General features: G+C 32.6%; 1 protein-coding gene across 1 annotated transcript in view; it reads right to left on the bottom strand.

The window, feature by feature from the left end:
- The window catches only part of LOC108545931 (ATP-binding cassette sub-family G member 1-like), a 26,080-nt gene extending 14,082 nt beyond the window's left edge, over positions 1-11,998 (bottom strand). The window contains exon 1 of the mRNA XM_017897771.1: positions 11,884-11,998. The gene's annotated coding sequence lies outside the window, so the exon portion shown is untranslated. The remainder of the gene's footprint in view (positions 1-11,883) is intronic.
- Positions 11,999-14,355: the final 2,357 nt, after the last annotated feature.

The raw sequence follows: 14,355 nt of genomic DNA, 5'->3' as shown, positions 1-14,355 counted from the left end.
CTACACGAATATTCCTAGACTTTAAAATTACATGGTATTATAAACCGTTATTTACTGATTTCACTATGATTTGCACACTGCTTTATAAATTCTGAAAGTCGTTACGGTAGCATGATCTCACTTGATGTGGCAATGAAAGTGCCATAAAATCAGCTGTCGTTAGTATTAGTGCCGTAATAGTAAGAAAACCGGCTGTAGGAAGATTGGGAAAGAGCGTGCAAGGTGCACGGTGTGTCCTTGAATTTAGCACCTGAAATTTCAGACATAAATCGTGCTACTCGATCAATCTCGGTAAAACGATCGTATATAACATTCTGGCATTACAGTTTTTAAATTTCACGATTTCGTAGCATATCTTGCTTTGATGTTTATTCCCTGACCGGAAGTTAAATAGTATTAACCCTTTACACTCGTGAGACGACTCTCAGTCGCCATTTAATCTGATTCTAAAGATCGATGTTAATTAATATACCAAATTTGAAATTACCCAACGATGCATGGAATATCGAAGTAAAATAATTCTACATCTTAATTTGCATACGATTTCTCGGCTTTATGGCAAGTAGCTTTCGAATTACTATTTTTCTGTAACGAAAAGATTGCCGAGTGCAAAGGGTTAACAGTAACGTCGTTAGCAAATGGAAATTACAGTAAGAATGTAAATATTCACCGTGACTTTTTTTACGATCAACATGCCATAAGTTAAGAAGAAAACACGGAGCAAGTTCAGACAAATCGAATGAATATGTAAATTACCCATGACATCTTTGATGTACGTACTGCGGGAAAACCAGCTACAGTTCTATATAAAAGTCTCAGAGCATCCGTCGAATGAAAAGTTTTCGTATTTGGTAAATGAACAGAAGGTTGAGTGATTTATTTTAATAATTTAATTCCACATTAACAGCTGTTTTCCCTGTTTTCCCTCTTTTTTCGATCCTTCCTTTACTCTTTTCTACGATCCCATGTTTCATAATAGTTAGGTTTGGATTCGGTGTATCGAATTTATTCTTAATCGATTTTTCAATCAGTATTTCAACCAGTAAAAGAAATATCCAAATGATTTATTATGTGCATGAGTACGTACAAACGTTTCATATCAAACTTTTGCACGCTATTGTACATGATCATTACAGTGTCGATGTGTTACCACGGGTTAGATGGATTGTACTAATATAAATCAATAAATGCATCTCGTCATTGGAGAAGAAAAAATTTCTGGAAAAGAAAATGATACAATAAAATCACTGAAATGCAAAAACACTTGATATATGAGTTTAATTGGTGAATTAATTACAATTATTTCAAACCACAGATATTTCGATGATTCATTACTTCTCGTGACGGATAAGTGTCTGGTATTAGCCATAATTAATGTCGAGTAACTAATGGAATCAATATCGGGGGTCGTCGATTATGTATTATGAGAGTTATACATTTCTGAAATTTTACATAAACCTTGATATCACATGCACGATATATCACTGTTTACAATGTTCTTCTTGCATAAAGCGGAGTATATTTTAAACGATAAATATAAACATCCTAATTTCTATTTTTCATTTTATTCGTCATTTTAATACTGATCGTAATTTTCTTCACTTTTTATTTTAATATTTATTCCATTACTTTTCTCAAAATTGTTCAAAATCTTGCTTCGTTTTCTTAAGTTTCAGGGTCCATTTGGATTTTTCGTTTCGTTGCAAAATTACAAAATCTAGGTAAATTTTAATCAAATGATAAACTACGAGTCGGTATTTAGAGCATATTTAAAAGAATTTTCAATAAGGAAATTTTTAAACAGCTTTGAAGTTTTAAGTATGATAGATAAGATAGCGTTTGGAAAGTGGCACAGACAGCATCATGCTTCTCGAATTCATTCTCCAACTTTCGCCAATGTTTTAATAAAATGCGACGTTATTGTGGCGAGGCGAAATCTCATTTCTATTTTCTTAATAATTTTTAGCCTGCCCTTTTTAAAGAAGAACACCAGTTTTCCATCGTTAGAGTATAACTTTATTGCTAGCTATGTGTCACTGGCTATTTTATGCCGATTTTTTAACGATTTATCGGCCGACTATCATTACATGTTCTGTTTCCTCGTATTTGACGAAGAAGAAAAATGTATTCTGTCATTTACATCCATTTTTTATATGTCTATTACTGAGATATTAGTAATTAAAAAAGGGAGATATTAAAAATAATGCACATACTTATGTATGTATGTATATTTCTTCAGAATATTTTTTCTGGTTTGGTTAATCTTATTTATTCTGTGTAAAGGAGATAACACTTGTCGTTTCTTGACTGAGAAATAATTTAACGCTGCTACAATTAAATTTTTAATTTTTCTGAAACTGTAAATATGATCGTAAATGACTGCTTCAATAACACTCTTACACGAGACAGAGAATTTTTGAATGAAATAAAAAAAAATGGAGTCAAATGTATCTCAATTTCTTTAACATTATTTATACTTGCTCATTTTACGAGCTTATTTAAATATTTGTAAGATATTTATAATATCACGTAATTGCAAAATGAGATAATTGCAGTAGACAATTAGTTACCAAATAAATTACCATAGTAGTCAATAATGTTACCAAATAAAGTACTAACCAAAAATATGTGAGACCTACTAATTATTATTATTATTGTAATTAAATTCACTATTGTACGTATAACCAGAAAGCAACAAACTTTGAGGGATAGTAGCGAACGAAACAATAATGAACGGCAGACGAAACTTAAAAAATGGACAATAAGAAATTGAGAAAATCACTATCTCCTATTCATTAGGAATCAGCCTTAAAAGATCAGCTATCACGATGTTACTTTACGGACTATGTCTTTATAGCAATTAATAAAAATATCTTTCAAGCTACAATTCGACGTTACTTGATGTAAAGCAAGCTGGTGTTACATAGTTGCTTGATCACTCGTGTATTTTACATGTACTAGTTTTCTTTCGTTTTACGACATAAAGGAAGAGAATGCAACGAATGTTGCGCAGTGTACGGAAATTTAAACACGACCGTGTTTGATTATCGGACATTAATAAATGCAGTTGCACACCGCAACGAATTAAGATCGTTTATTGCAACACGAGTTAGGTATACAATAATTTAGCACCGCTATCGTGGTACCGATTAAATCTGAAGCTAATATTTTGCTCGAACTGTTACTTTCACGATTTGCAAACCGGCGAAAAAATGAACGTGTTATACAGTTTGGAATTATAATGACTTTACACGGATCACGACTCGTAATTATAATTGACGAACAAACGAAGTGAAAATTCGTATTCCTTCCAAGTTTTAGCATGATTTCGAGGATCGTGGTGAATTCTTGAACAAATTGGAGATTTTCTGTGGAGATGTCACAATTAGAAAAGTATCTCATATTTAAGATACGAAATAATATATTTCCTCTTACATATGTAGCGATCATCATTCTCACTCTCGTCACTAGATGGATTACTAGTTGAAGAAGGTTCGAGGACTTTCTCGCAAGTCCTCGGTGAATCCTCGACCCCCCTTAACTACCAACCTAGTCAAAATGACTGGTCCCAGAATTTTCCTTTTTGCAATCACCGAACACATACACCTGCTTTAAGAATAAAATTGGTATCAACTCATATTAAGAAAGAACTGTAATCAATATATTCACTTATATTCACCGTATCGCTGAAATTACTATAATCTGTGCACGTTATAGTTAGGTACCCATTAAAGATCGGTAGTTCTAGTGTTAAATAGAAGTACCTATGCCACCTAAGTATCCACGTCTAAGGCAGGGCCTGCTAGGGTAGCCTTACTGATGAGTCCACTAGCAGGTCCAGGACAAAACGCCGCACCCCTTCCTTTTCCTTACCTAACCTAACCAACCGCTATACGAGAATATCTGCAACCAGTTCGACTACAACCCCGTAAGGGGCCCCACACACATAGTTACGTCCTGACATGTCTTATAGCTGTTATTAGGAAGCTGTGATAGCTTCCTAATAACTAATAGATAGTTCAAGTAATAGCCAATAATCTATTAATTTATTCACTTTTATTATAAATTTACGTTGTAAGTGTTATTAACGATAAATATAGTAATTTGTGCTTTCATTTACAACGTTTATGTTTACAGAATGTAGTTTATTGGGAAAATGTTTAAAACCTTAAAACATCGAACATGGTATGAATTTGAAGACACATAGAAGCCCTAAATTTCGTCAACTTTGATCACCTGTATCTCAGTAACTGATTATTATATTTCGAAATGTCATGCGGCGATTGATGCATTGAAATTTATATAACAAGTATCATCCACCGTAGTAGTCAGTCTTTTCTTAGTTTCGACAATAATCCTATTTGCTTTTCGTAATAGTTCGTTGGTATCCATTTTTACAACGAGGAAAAAAGGTATTAAAAAAGCCAGTTGTTGCCTTTTACAGGCTATAATAATATACTTTTCTCATCGATTCGCAGTATGTAATTATTCTTCATCATGATGTATATCATATCGGTTGATTTGTCATTATCAATTCGCTGTGTTACGATATTAATTGCTCCCGTTAAAGTGAAAACATGGTGCATTGGATCACAGCATAAATTGTTGACAACAATTCTGATTTACTCGCTTGTTACCAAGAACAACCATGTACGGTCAAAAAATTTTATAAAAATATACGATATACTATCTGCTTTCTTTTTGTCCATTCTTGTGCTTAACGCGATTATATTTATTATATTTATTTTACCATGATGACAACTGTCAAATGTATTTTCGTACCGTTGATAGAAAAATTACTAGACTATTTGCAAAATTGCAGGCAGCGTGGTATTTTGCGCAAGTATCGTTTCACGGATGAGGTGTGCACTTTTCATTCTTTTTTGCACAGAATCTGACTTTAGCTTTTCAAACAATTGCATCGATCGAATCGCACGTTAAAACGGTCGTTCACCGGAATGACCTCGATTCTTTAATCGACGCAATTTCATGTTAATTCTACAGCCTAGCGATGCAGCGATTTCAAACGATCGGGGAATCGAAAGTTTTCAAGTTTTTATTAATTTAAACGTTACGCCAATGACGCAGGGACGTGTATTAAATATTTATCAATTTTCTTAATACGCAAGAGGAAATTTTGTAGTAACGGAAGAATTAGTCAACGTTTTAGAATCGAGGAAATTCCAAGCGCTATATTATAATTGCGATTACGATAAATTACTGTACTGTACACGCGGTAACTATATACAGTGTTGCTATATCGTTTATTATAATATATAACGTGTTATTGTATTATATTATATATTGTGCACTATAATGTACATACTATAGCATCGAGTGACTATAGTCATGCGTCATATGTAACGAACCTTCGGTAATGCGTGACTATATTCACGTGCATTGTACAGACAAAACCCAACGCTGAGAATTAGATATACTAGGCAATAGGTAATGCGATAGATGCATATACAGGGTGTCCCAATAATACAATCGGGAAGTGAGTGATTCTACGTGAAAAAACAAATCGAAAATAAAGAATAACATTTTCTCATTCGAAGCTTCGTTGTCGAGGAAATCGAATTTGAATATTCACCAAGTACGCGTGGATCAGTATACCAGCGTTAACTATTGCGCATAACTATTATAGTTCTATAACTATAAAGAATAGTGATTTGTACTATAGTTTCTGCAAGCAAAAGTCGATATCATGACAATTTTCAGCTCTTAATTACTGCATATTAGTAATTAATTAATTGATATATCTTAATCTATATCTCTACATAATATTTACCATGTACTGTACATTTTGAAAATTGAATAAGAACCGAGTCAAATTTCAAACGAATTAAAAATATTTTTAATTTATGCGGAATTCGGTGCACATTCAGTGCACTCTTACAGTGGTCATTCTACTTCCACGTTCTTTATCGAAAATACGTTTGTTTAACATAGAACAAAGGAGAGAAAGTGAAACTAACGACACTTTATTCCTGTCTTACAAACGGCAGTTTCATTCCGTATACAAGATTTTAATACTCTACTTTCGCTACATTTTATTCTAATATCTTTCGTTTCGAAAGACCTTCAGACTTGAACTTCTCCACGAAATTGTGATTGAAATGAAAAAGGTAAAGACGTAGAAATTGGAATTAAAATCGGCATAAAATTATCAGAAGTGACCAGCCTACGCAAATCATTCCTCTGCGCGAGATATTTCCACGCTTATCGCCCTTGACCGATTGTTCCTCACTCGATCGAATCATGATCAACCTTGACATCTCTTACACGAGAGCAACAGTAGGCCATCGAATCAATGATACGAAGACAACTCGAGAGTCCTTAGTCTTGCAGCCAGACACATGGTGTCCCTGTCTTACGGGGTAAGAATCGAATAAATAACCATGTCACAGAGTTTGACTGAAACATGTTAAACGACTCTGTATTACAAGGCTCGGGCTTAACCTCGTATATGTAAGTACTCAGGACGACTGGTTATCGACGTATAACCTTGCCCCAACATCGCAGAACATCGTTGTGTCTGCGGTAGACAATGACTCGCGAAAACAAGTGTGTTTTATTTAAAATTCGAGAAGAATAAAAGAGACAAGATAAGGGATTATTATACGTATTTCGGTGAAAGACAGAGTAAATCAACGATATATTGTTACACGTTAATAAAATCTATCTAACTTCCACACCTTTTCGTTTTTTAACACGTTCTGAATAAGTAAAATAGCGCGTACGAGGTTCTCATTTATTAACAAGTATTTATTTACTATACACTTTAACTTGGAGATAAAATTATAACGTATAGAATATCTCCTTTTCCTTGTAATATAAAGAATTGTCTTTCCTGATAGTTCTCACTCGTGGATCGTCGGGTCAAAAAATTAACATACTATTATAATATCTTGTTATATCTGGGCTAAGTTTCGTATACACTTTATATGAAAATATCCTAAATAAAATCGAATTTACTAGTAGACTAGTAGGTACGATGAATGCTAATACTGGATGTTGTTTTTTTACAGATTGACCATTTTCTAACAAAGGTTTAACATATAGGTGTTTCACATATTCTATGACAACTTGTGTCCTTGTAATCTTCATCTAAAATACCCAATAAATGTCCACATTTAGGTTGCTCGGGGTTTCGGAAATTTAAGCATATTCACTGGTAATTTGAATACCCCAAAAATGACAAAAATATACCAAAGAGGTCTTTCACCATCTGAAAGATTGGCGAAGATCGAAAGGAACAGATTCTTTAGGAGGACAATGATCCAAAACATCGCATGGAAGGCGAGGCGAATGTTAGACTGGCCATCTTGGACACCCATTGGCAATCCAATAGAAAATGTCTGGTGCTTGATAAAATATAAGCCGCGAAGAAAACATATTCCGAGTTTAAAAGCGTTAGTTCAACGTATTCGAAAAATATAAAGGTCTCTTTCAGCATGTGCTTTCAGCATTACGATAAAATTTTTCAACGTGCTATGTGCTTGCATAATGGAATACTGATTAATACCACTACTAATTAATATAATCTAATTAAAATTTAAAAACTGATATTTATCGACATAGCGATAAAAACTATTTCGTTTTACAAAACTATTACATCACAGAGTAGCAATCTCTCGAGCTGATAATATTCTTACGTTATACACGTAATTATTACCAATTATCGTACCAATTTCGGTATTTTGTCGTCCATGCGAGATCGCAGGCTGATAATGTCAACGAATCGTCATTGAAAAGCATTCATAGAAATTCGTGTTTATGCATCGACCGTTACAGGCAGATTTAGTGATTTTCATTATTCGATATACCCTGAACCTCACCATTGTATTCTGATTCTTCTTCTTGTTTCTCTCGTGTATTTTTATTCCGCTTATTTCATTGTTATCCATTTCTTTCCCTTTTTCAGTATGTTATTGTCTTTTCAGTCTATCGAGCGCGATAAAAGCAGAATCATTATTATCATATTTCAGTACTCCAGTATTCAATGACACTCGTTGTTTTGTGGCAGATATTGTGACAGGATTCAATCGTGACAATCGCTACACGAAGTATTTATCCACGTGCAATGATAACCAGAACACATCGATAATCAATTGAAAGAAGTTGAACAAAGGAATGGATATATATTAACGAAAGGTGTAAACAACACATATATTACATTAGACAATCATTTCATCTACGCACTTTCGCCATAGTAGCTTTATTATATTGATTAACGTGAGTGGATCCCGTTTTATATTTCCTCCAATTTCAGAGCTCACAACGATATATCATCATTTTATCAATTATGTTATTGTAATACGTTTAATGGTATGTATAATACTTATCACCCCGTTCATATAGTAATCCAGAAAATAGATGACTGAGACAAAAGCTATTGTAATAGGTTGACAAAACTTGAGATATGATCTGGTGACCCCACGCGGTTACTAGTCCAACGTTTATACGATTCCACCGACGCAATCTCGAAGCACGAAGTTTATATCAAGATATACTTTCTTCTGTATCAAGGTACGTAATTTTAATTATTTATATCGTAAGATTTTACATACATTAAAGGGAATCACCTCGACTATGATTTTGCAAAAGCACATTAAAATCGAAGTCGGACAATTCGTGTTCTAGTCGGTGTTGCCTACACTGGTTCCACCGATCAAATATCGCAATCCTGACTTATATATAAACCTAGGCCACGTGTGCCACACACGTCCAGCTCTTAGAATGGTAATAATAAATATCAAGATGTGAATCGAGCTTCGTTAAAAATTTCCCTTACAATATACGTGATATTTTTCGTTTGCTTATCGCGTAAAATTAGTATAACGAAATATAGACTATAGTAAACAATGATTCATACGAATACAAACTTAACAATAATGGAACAAGTGAGAAAACCTACCATTTCAACGATCTAACCATTTTAATAAATCAATAATTACACAGACGCATAATCGGTATTAGCTTTACAATAACAAGCCAATCAATATTTATTTTTTGCCAATAAACTCATGTATTCCCCGATTACGTTGCATGATGCATTACGTGCATGATTGCGGAGCTGTTATCTTTGTAAATATCGATGATAATCTGTACGGTTGCACGTTTTCCGTAGAAGCATGACAATTCATCACGTGTACTGTTACTAGCATAATCGACGATTATGTTTGGTCTGTTGAATACTAATTACTCTTATAAACTTAGTATCAGCATCAACTTTTAAAAGATAGAATACGTATAATGTAAATTCAATTTAATTTGCATATTTTGCATAAAAATTGCCAATTTTCAAATTTGTAACTTCCAAATTAGAAATTACAAATAAAAATTCCTCTTGGAAACTGGCACGTAAAATTAGAAATAAATATTAACCCTTTACACTCGAGAAGTGACTCTCAGTCACCGTTTGTTTCAATGCTATAACTTAAATAATAAATAAGAAATGATAATTATACTATAACTACATACGTAACATTGAAGTAAAATAATTCTAACAGAATCTTTTTCCATTTTAGTATAAGGAATATCAGCGAGCTTATAAAAATCTAAGTGCTTCAAATTGCTGTTTACAACAAAAAAATCCTCGAGTCCGAAGGGTTAAAGAAGGTATCGAATAATGGTAAGATGATTAAAATTAACAGTACCAATTCCTTGTCTAACTTGGTAGGAAATGCAATCGGTTGTTCAAATTATTATCCCTGTGCACTCAAAAATTTTTCCCTATAAAGGTATAACAATTTGAAACTTTCCTGATATTTTTCAAAACTCGGTGATACCATTTGTGCTAAAATAAAAATAACAAATCAGCTGCATTTCGTTTTAATATGTCACGTGGAGTTATTTCTAATCTAGTTATTGCCTCATAGTCGTTACTGAGGGAGTCATCGAGTCATTGTTCGATCTTTCGGCTAGAGAAGACTAGAAACTCAAAGATTTCCTGGTGCAAAGCTGACAATATTTCTTTTTGCCAGTAAATAAGAAATCGCGTAATAATTAACATGTAGAATTATTTTATTCCGATATCTCGTACACTGTTACATTATCCTAAGTTTGATATATTAATTAATATCTCTAAAATGTTATTAAAGGGTGGTTCTCTGACATTATTACTATTCGCAATGAGAAACTTTGAATCTTACTGACATAAAAGTTACCGAAGGGAAGTCTGTTTTCAACAGTTTACTAAAATAGCACATGTTCGTAATCGTGCAATTAAAATGGAGAGAACGTTAAACGAAAATCGAATTGAATCGTAACAATTGTGTATTTCATTCAACCCCTCTATCACAGACCGGAACGGAAATAAATTTCCTGCGAAAGCTTCCCATCTCGTCGTATATTAACCATTCCACCGAAAGAACAGTGACTGAAGAAAAGTTATTAACGTCAAATATTTCACAAGGGGAAAGAAGGTTCAGCAAAGAACTTTGCAGAAAAATAGAAATTAACCAGTAACGTAATCCAAAATTTCTAACGAAAGTTTAATAATGAAAGTAAACAACGAATAAACCGAAATTGTATTTTCTTTAAAGAAAACAGGTAACTAACCTAGATATTCGACAGAATACATATGGAGCAATATTTACAATATTACAAATAATTTTCAGAGTAACTCGCGTACGCCATCTGGTGGCCCTGCACGCAACTTCTATTTCTTTATATCGACGAGTTATAGCACTACGATCACAAAAACGCTTTAAATTATTATCGCTTAAATTATAAATCCATAGTAGAATAACGATATTAAATATAATGATAATACTATCATATATAAAATAAAAAGAGATATTGAAAACGAAAATGAATATAAAGAAATATATCGAGTACAAAAAAATTTGATATACAAAATCTTTGCAGAAAGTTATGAGAACATTTGCTACGTCAAATGTGAGGAAATCGTTATATCCATACACACGGTTGATGACTAATCCTGGGTGCGTTCAAGATCAATATTAAGTCTAATAAGGAATGAACTTGGACAGAAAAGAATCTCTATGACGGTATTGTCAATGATAACAGCAAATGTTACGCAGTCATGATAATGCAATACAGACCGATATGGATAATAACTAAACCAAGAATAAAATTACATGCAAATTTTCAGTCAAACATACATCTTTCATCTAATTTGAAAATTTCTTTAACTTAATCGAAAAATTTCATTTTATAACCTAAAACATTTGATTCAATTTAATTATTAATTATGCAATGTAAAACAACCTTATTACCAATAGTTTAGAAAAATGCATAGTTTACAGAATAGTATAGTAAATACTTTAATATTATTAATAAGACTATTATTAAGTAAAATTGTCACTGATTCGTGTAAAAATATTATTTTCAACACCTTTCGTTTGTTTTCATAGAATTAATTTTCAAATATTTTATATATAATATTCAAATATAGTATAGAATTAATATTCAAAGTACTTTATGAAAATCGATGGATCACTTTTACCCAAATTTTCCCAGGAAATTAAAATTTCAAAATCGAAAACTGCATTTTATGAGATTAAACGTGTTATAAACATACTGATAGAATAATCGATAACTATACCAAGTGAAAATTCGTTTGTTTCGTGGATTACCCATGTTGGTTGATCAAACTTATAAATAAAATTCGCACGATAATTTTATCTAGTTAGAACTCGATAAACCTTAATAGGGGCATTTCAAGGTTTATATACGCGGTAAATATGCCAAGGGAAGGATGTCAAGGAAGAGGAAGAGACACTGCGAGAAAACAAATTCCTGACAGTTCGTTCCACTTTCGAAACAAACGACATATTCACGTGCGCGCTATAGTATGTTTTCATAACTTAGGTTACATGTAAATAACGTTACGTGATATAAAGCACGATTTACCTTATCGATAAATAAATCGTCGGAGAGTTGCACAGATCGATGTATTAACGATGAAAGCAAACAAAGTGAGACTTGACTGAGAATATCGAAACAAAACAACTACCACATCCGAAAGTTCGCAGAAGACTGAGTATGCGTTGTTACAGCGTGCCGTCTTTCATTTGTTCTCTTTCTCTTTTTCTCTCTCACTCTTTTTTCTGTACGCAAGCGTACAGCATGGTGCGGCTTACGGATCGTTGATTGGCGCATGTTCCTTGGACGCCTAATAATTTTATGCGAAACTCTATTTTGATAATATGTAGCATGTATATATTCAATTTCCTACGCTTTTATATCGTGTTATAAAAATGTAGGTTACAAACATAGAAGAGAAACGTAAATGAATTGGTTTACTAAGTTTAACGATGTAATATAAAGTAATTGTTTGTAATCGTTTAATGTAGAATATTAATTAACCTGTGAAAGATATTTTATAATTTTGGATATGTTACATGCGTAAGAAAAATATGTTAATTAGAACTGAATATTTCGACAAAATGGGAAATAAAAATCTGAGAATCCATAACGATCATAAATGGCTGTTTTGAATGGGAAATACGGCGAATACATAAAAAGTTAATAACAAAGGGACTTTCAACTTAGTAACCGAGAAATCCGTGGGTAGCAGCACTATACAACTTAATTTTGATTCATTATCAAAATAATAAAATGGTGTAATAAACATTTAATACATAGGATTAGTTCTATTTTGGAAGCCGTAAAAGGTTTTTTGTTTTCGAGATGTAAAATTTTCGGTAATATATGAACATGAACGTCAACACAATTATAAATTTATCCTGATATGATATTGTAATAATAGATTCAAAATAATAAAAAATAATCAGATTTAATAAATCATTAGAAAAACATTCAAAATTGTAATATTTTTATATATGCCCTGTTTCAATTCAACGATTAAATTAAAAATTAAATTCATACCAACTCAGCTCAGTTCGCACGATCCCCACATTATTGATTGCGCACGATTCCCTACCTTACCTACGTTTAATCCAATCAACATCTGTATTCCCGTTGCAGCTATTAGGTCGATAACATGTGCGTCATATCACCATCCGATTTTGAATTTCAGAAACACAACTATGTTCCACGAATCCTTATTCGTAACTGACGATATACGTAGCTACATATATTAGGCAACTACGAAGTACCTTTGTACGAATCACACTCCAGCCACTTTATTTCGAACTGCAACCATCAGAATTTTCCTATCCATATCTACGAGTACCTGTATGAAATTCGTCCTAAAACACATATATCCAATAATTCTTTTTGAATAAAAAAGGAATTCATTTTATTTTTAAATATAGTCTCACTTTAAATGGTGCTCCATATATTTTACCACCTTCTCTTGTACCTGTGGGATCACCACCTTGTGTTATGAATCCTTTGATAATTCTATGAAATATAGTGTCATCCCAATAACCTTCCATACATAATTGTATGAAATTTCTATATGCCTTTGCAATTTCTTTTGCCCATAACTCTAACTCAATATCACCAACCATCGTTTTCATTATAACCTAGTTATAACCTAGTTATAAATAATGTATATCAGTTAAATTTTTGAAAACAGATATACAATCCATTGAAATATTATTAACTAATACTTATTACTTTACCTTTAGTGGCTGGCTCTTGCATATAAATATTACTCATGTTTGTAAGTCTCCTATAATAAAAAAATTCTTTGTTAATAATATTTCATATTAAATCTTAAGTCATTTATAAATCAGCCAAGCAAATGGTTCTTTTCTCAAATAATCATCAACAGGCAAGACGTACCTTTTACCTCCTTTTGATCCTGGCTTTATTGCCCCAATCAATTCCATGTGTCACTTCCTGCTGCTTCCAAGTTCCTATAGATATTTCTACACATTTGTACCTTAATACAACATTTACACTCTATATTTAATTTACCTTTAACTTTTACAACTATTATCAAGTGCACATTCTCCACCTCTTCAATGACCCTCATATTCGCATGTCGATCCCATACATCCTTCTCTGTTGATACTTATGCTGCCCCTTTCCTGTTTCTTGATTCGACATAATATACGTTTCCTCTTCTCACTGCTTTCATTCGAACCTCGCACCTTTCTTTATATACCTCAGCTCCATCATTCTGAAATATAACACATTAGCAATGATAATTGATTTTGACCACTGCTATCAATATTTACTTAAATCAGGAGCACAACATTCCTTTCAACCTCAATGTCTTTTCTATATCTTGTTGTTACAAGAGGCTATCACCCATACAAATTCTATTTCCCTTGGTCTGCCTAAACCATGTCCCTTTTATGAATATTGGGTTGACCATCAAACATTTCTATATCATATGTCACATGGTTAACTGACATAGAATCCAATATACATATCATAAATTACATATTTGTATTACTGCTTCAATTT

The sequence above is a fragment of the Eufriesea mexicana genome, unplaced genomic scaffold (assembly GCF_001483705.2).
Source record: "Eufriesea mexicana isolate 0111107269 unplaced genomic scaffold, ASM148370v2 scaffold572, whole genome shotgun sequence".
NCBI classification, from domain to species: Eukaryota; Metazoa; Arthropoda; class Insecta; order Hymenoptera; family Apidae; genus Eufriesea; species Eufriesea mexicana.
Note: the sequence above shows the minus strand (reverse complement) of the source record. Positions and strands in the feature narration are given on the sequence as shown.